This window comes from Hyaena hyaena, unplaced genomic scaffold (assembly GCF_003009895.1).
Source record: "Hyaena hyaena isolate Hyena2069 unplaced genomic scaffold, ASM300989v1 scaffold_260, whole genome shotgun sequence".
Classification (NCBI taxonomy): domain Eukaryota; kingdom Metazoa; phylum Chordata; class Mammalia; order Carnivora; family Hyaenidae; genus Hyaena; species Hyaena hyaena.
In genome coordinates, this window is record NW_024080892.1 from 1336444 (window position 1) to 1343117 (window position 6674).

The following is a 6674-nucleotide window of genomic DNA, read 5'->3' on the forward strand; positions in this document are numbered from 1 at the left end:
TTCAGAGTCCTAGCCTCCAGAATGATGAGAGAATAAATTTCTATTGTTTGAAGCCCCCTATAGTGTATGGTACTTCATCACAGCACCCATAGTAAAGTACAGAGTGAGGGAAATCAAAGGAATTAAAAAGTATGCTGGAAAGAATTTAAAACTGCGGGGAAATTTGACTTATAAAGAAAAACTCTGAGAATTAAGCCCTTCATAGGGTTCCATTTCCTTGCTTTGCTGATGGGCTTTTCCAGTCTGGGCTTTCCATGGGAACATTTTCTTCAAACCTTTACAGTTCAAGTCTCCATTCACCTTGGGAAATCTCACACACAACCATTAGGGATTGGTTTGCCAATTTCAGTCCCAATACCAGAAGCAGAAGTAGGTGCTGCAGCCTTAACCAGCTCCCACAATTGTGTAGCGCCTAATCCCTACATATAACTCATGGTGGTTCTATTTCTCTTATTGAATAGTGACCAATCCAGAATTTCATACCAGTTGTAGGGTGTCCTGGTTACCTAGTGGTGTATAACAAAACATCCCAACACTTTTTTTAAGGGAGAATTATTACTTTTTAAAGACGATTTTTAGAGATTAATAAACTAATCATTTTATTAAATCTCATAATTACTGTGGAATGGGTATTTGGAGAGTACTCAGTGTGGAAGTTCTGTCTTGGTCCTTGCTTTTAGGCTTCTGCTAATGGTCTACTCAATGCCCTTCCAGTTGCCCACCAATGCCAATGGCAAATGCTACTTGTTTTAGGATTTTGTTGTGGCAGCATTCAGCTTCCAGGTACCAAATCTTCTTCTTCTGGTATCTATCACTGGCTTAAAAATCACCCCAGAACAGCAATAATCATTTCATTATCTCTCACAGTTTCTGTGTGTGAGGGATTTGGGAAAAACTCAACTGCCAGGCTCTGGTTGGGGGTCTTCATGTGGCTGCAGTCAAATGATGGCTGGAACTGGAAGAGCAGGGGAATGGGGCGGCTGGGGGCTGGCCGGGCATCGCTCTTTCCACCTGTAGTCCCAGGGCCTCCCTACATGGTCTCTGCATGGACCAGCTGAGAGCGTTGTGGCTTTTGGCAGTGAGCCATTCATATGTTGGGTGAAGGCTTTGACAGCAAGGGGCCCAGTGAACAGGCAGCACATGTAGCTTATTTTTGTTCCAAGAATATGTCTTCTCTTCCTTCTCCAAAGGTATTAATAATACTTTTCTTCCTTCTGTAGTTTGTTGCCTCCAAAATTTTTTGTTTGCTCTCTTTTGTAAGTCTCATTATTGTTTTGTTTTGTTTTTAACTTTGAGAGAGAGAGAGAGAGAGAGAGAGAGAACGGGCACAAGCAGGAGAGAAGAGCAGAGGGAGAGAGAGAGAGAACCTTAAGCAGGCTCCGTGCTCAGCACCGAGCCTGACACAGGGCTCGATCCCACAATCCTGGTATGACCTGAGCTGAAATCAAGAGTCAGATACTCAACTGCCTGAGCCACCCAGATACCTCTCTATATTTTTTTTTTTATCACAAGTGTCATTATTTTAATTTGTATCTATTTCATTAATGATGAGGTTAAACATTTAAAAACTGCTTGAGGGTCCTGGGTGGCTCAACTGGTTACGTTTCCAACTTTGGCCTCAGATCATGATCTCATGGTTCATGGGTTTGAGCCCCATGTCAGGCTCTGTGCTGACAGCTAGCTCAGAGCCTAGAGCCTGCTTCAGATTCTGTGTCTCCCTCTCTCTCTGCCCGTCCCCTGCTCACACTCTGTCTCTGTCTCTGAAAAATAAATAAACATTGGGGGAAAAAATATTAAAACCTGCTTATTGATCACATGCATTTTTATCCTTTTTGAATTACCTTCCTTCCTTCCTTCTCTCTTTCTCTCTTTCTCTCTCTCTCTTTCTTTCCTTCTTTCTTTTTCTTTCTTTCTTCCCGTGTGAGAGAGAGGGAGAGAACACAAGCCTGGGAGAGGCAGTGAGAGAGAATGCCAAACAGAGTCCACACCAAGTACAGAGCCCGACTCGGAGCTCTCTGTCTCACAGCCATGATATCATGACCTGAAAATAAGAGTCGAACACTTAACAGCCTGGTGCCCCAACCTTTTCATTTCTTTTGCCCATTTACCTATTGTGGTGATTGTCTTTTTTTAAGGTTTTAAAGAAGTCTTTATATGCTAATGATACTTTTTGCCATTTGTATTGTACATATTATTCTCCCATTAGTTGTCTTATTTTCCAAGCTAAAAACTAGGATAAACGCTATGAAAAAGGATGTTTACCTGATTTATAAATGTATATATATTTAAAGATTTATAACAATCTATAAAAATAAATTACAGTTATAATTTAACAATTTGCCTTTAAATAATAAAAATTACTGAAAGAAGAACTGGTCCTGAAGACCCATTCCTATTAGATCACGGTTTTCATTTCTGCCTGCACATCAGAATAATTTGGGGAACTTACAAAAGTACTGATGCCTGGGTCCTAGCCATACTGAAGATTGGTCTCGAGATGGTAATGTGCAGCCGGCAGTGAAAAATCTTTGCTATAGGGGGGCGCCTGGGTGGCTCAGTCGGTTAAGCGTCCGACTTCGGCTCAGGTCATGATCTCGCTGTTCGTGAGTTTGAGCCTCACGTCGGGCTCTGTGCTGACAGCCAGCTCAGAGCCCGTAGCCTGTTTTAGATTCTGTATCTCCCTCTCTCTCTGACCTTCCCCTGCTCATGCTGTCTCTCTCTCTCCCTCTCAGAAATAAATAAAACATTAAAAAAAAAAAAAAAAGAAAATCTTTGCTATAGGTAATCAGTACTCTTGATCAGAGCTGGCTTCCTGTGGGTCACGATTCCTTCCAGAGAACTTGGGGCTGAGCATGACTCTTGGGTCGTATCCTTCCTGGGTTCTTCTGAGCAGCCCTTTTATTGATAGGTTACGAAAAGTCCATTTTCTCATAGGCATCTCTTGTCCTCTTCTGTCACGAGCTGCCTGAAATTCTCAATATCATGGTTAGTCTTTAAGGGTTCTTCGCTTAAGGTGTCCTGTTGGTTGGAAGTTTAACACACTGGTTACCTACATCCTTGCTACTCAGAGTGGTATTCTGGACCAGCAGGCCCCCAGCTCCAACCCCAGACCTAATGAATGAGAGTCTGCATTTAAATCAAATTCCCAGATGATCGTATGCACATTAAAGCTTGAGAAAGACCAATCCACAGGGAATTGTCCACCAGGATGTAAATAAACTACAGTAGGGCAGGGACCTTGTCTATCTTGTCCGCTGCTGTGCTACTGGACCCACAATTATATATGTTGAATGAATGGATTTGCTTATTAAAGGAAGTTAAACGTATTTCTCCTATTTTTGTATACTAATATGTTTGGGATTGAGTAACTAATTAAAGCCTACTGCAAAACCCCAAATTGAAGACTGACAATATAGGCCTGTAAGGATTTCATGAAGTAAATTTGAAATAAAATTGTATTGGGTATTCATCAGAAAACTAACATGCAATCACTTGCCTTTTATAGCTCTATATCCTTATGAACTGGGAAGAGAACACATTCTTTTTTGTGGAACTGTCACTTTATTTTTTGTCTCAGAAAATAAACCTTCATTCCTTTTTGGTGACACCCAGAATAATCTCTGATCATCTAATTTACTTTTCGGTTCACCAGAGGATATTTGTAGCGAAGTGAACTTCAGAGATGGATGTTTAGGATAATGTTATGACGTTAGAGGCAAAGTAGATAAGAGGCATTTGGAAGGAATTCATGACAACGTGATAATCTTTTATAAGTGATTCCTTCCTCACCTATTTTTATATAGGAATGCCATTAGGTGCATTCAATTATCTTCAACAGACTCTGTTGTTTAAACCTAAGAGTGAGAACTGGTTTTCAGTTGTCTTCGTGTCCCTCAGAATTTTTTACATGACACTGCCTTGTATTTGATAGGAGTTCCTCAAATATTTGTTCAATTGAATTACTCAACTGTACTGTAAGGACTTTTTTTACATTCTTTAGACGTAGACCCCCCAAAACCTAAAGTAATCATGATAAACACTAAATTCAGTCCAGGTTCTTTATCCTCAAAGAGATTAGAATGGGATGTTCTTAAACTGTAAATTTAACTTCTACAAAGTTCTGCTTTAGGGTGAACACCATATATGGCATTCCAGCACCATTTTCTCTCTAGAGGTTTCTTCATCCCTCTACCCTTGGTCAAAGTAGAAAGACAATTTTGGACATGCTGAGTGGGTCATGCACCACAGATCTGGATGTGTTTTATTCTAGAAATGAGTAACAAATGTAAGCAAAGTTTTACCTGAAGAGACCTGGAAAGAAAAAATAATGAAATAATGCCCTCCATATACTGAGAACTTGTAAGTATTGGGTGCTATACTGGATTTTTCTTTTCTTTTCGTTTTTTTTTTTTTTTACTTTTTAAAAATTTAATTTGAGAGAGAGAAAGCACATTTGTGTGCATGGGAGTGGGGGGGAGGGGGGAGAGAGAGAGACAGAGACAGAGAGAGAGAGAATCTTAAGCAAGCTCCATGCTCAGCTTAAGGAGCCTGCTGTGGGATTGATCCCGTGACTCTGGTATCATGACCTGGGCCAAAATCAAGAACGGGATGCTCAACTGACTGAGCCACACAGGTGCCCCATACTGAATTCTTTATTAAAAACAAACTCCACTATTACTGCCTTCTACTTACAGATAAGGACAGATGGGGAAACTAAGACAAAGAACTTGTGAGTAACTCTTCTGAGCTAGTGAGGGGCAAGGCTGGGATTTGAACTCAGACTGTCTGGCTCCAGACTCATCACTCTCTGTGGTACAGTGCCTCCCCAGAATGATTGTTAAAGTTTCTTTTTCTAGTATAATGAATTAAGACCTTTTCCACACCCATTTAGAACTAATTTGTCCTGCATCCCATTCTTCCTGCACTGGATAAACTTATTCATAAAACCTATCATTAGAAACCCACACCCTAAAATGAGAATGGGAGGCAAACAGTTTAAGGGATTCCAGTAGCAATTAACTTTCCCCAAATAGCACATTTTGTTTAGCAAGGACTCTGGAAAGCCAAAGAAGTCATGCTAAATCACCATGATATTAGGGGCCAAGATGTTTCTGCATAAATGGGATGCTCCATGGGTACTCAAGCAAATGGTTTCTCTCTTCTGGTCTGAGCGTCCCTCTCTATATAATAGGGAATTTGGACTATATGATGGCTAATGTTCCTTCCCTGCCTATACTACCTACCTTGGCTTACCACTCTTTCTGGGGGATATGGGGGAGGGCACGTGACTCCCCAGGACTCCCTGATATTCATCTACAATTCTGGGCAGCTCTTGAAGCTCGTGTGAAGGATGAAAAGGCCAATAAAGTAAAACATATATATGTAGTGACAAAGCAAGACAGAAATGATAGAAAATAATGCAAAGACATTTCATGAAACCCAAAGAAATAAACAGATAAATGATATGGGCATTCGATGGTCCTCGTTGGTGTGACAAATGAAACAGGCATTAACATGGAGGACAAAGCCCATTATAGCTCTTTGTCAATGACCCTGTAGAGTACTGGCTTCTACTCCTGATCAGAGATCACCCTTTTCTGTACAATAAATAGATATAGAGCACCTACTATGTGCTGGACACTATTCTAGACATTGGAATTATGTCTTAGTTCATTTGGGCTGCTATAAGAAAAATACCATAAGTCAAATAGTTTATAAGTCACAAAAATGTATTTCTTATGTTTCAGAGGTTAGAAAGGTTAAGAACAAGCACTGGCCAATTCCATAGCTGCTGAGGTCCACTTCCTGGTTCATTGATGACCTTCTTTTCATTATAACTTCACATGGTGGAAGGGGTGGGCTAGCTCCCAGTGGTCTCTTTTATAAGGGCACTAATGCCAAACATGAAGGCTCTGCCCTCATGACCTACTCACCTCCTGAAGGCCCCCAACTCCCAGTATAATCACCTTGAAGGTTGAGATTTCAACATATGAATGTAGGGGGACACAAACATTTAGTCCATAGTGGTATAAACAGAACTGACAAAGATCCTTGTCCTCATGGAGTTCATATTCTTTTTATTTTTTAATTTTTTTCATATTCACTTAAAATGGAGCCACTGTTTGTTCTTTTTGTCCAGATACTTCTTTATATTTTTAGTCCTCTTAGTGGGTAAAATGTGGCAAGTTGCATAAAATAGAACAACAAAAGTATTACACTGCAAATGGTGAGGTTCCCTGACCATTAAAGGCACAGGAGACATCTGAGATCAGATGAGCGTGAGGTGAGGCCCCAAGGCATCTCTTGGGCCAAATTCTGCCTTGGTACTGCTTCAGGTTCAGCTTTAGAGCTTTTTTTTTTTTTTTTCTTCTTGGGACAAAATGGCCGACGAATGTGGACTTTTAAACAATGTCCTAAGACGTTTTAAGTCCAGGTTGAAGAGCAAAACCCAAACTCACCTCAGCAGGTGGCGGCTGAGATTCCCCTTGATGCTCCTCCTGAAATAATTGCCCACTAGGCGCCTCCCCACTCCCATTCTTGCCCCATCCTGTCCTCCTCACCATGTCCTTCCTTTTTCTGCTGTTGAGCTCAGTGTAACAGAATGAGCAGACAATAAACAGGCCTCCAGACTCCCCAGCCACAGAAGTCAGCAGTGCAACAGGCAGGAAATACTC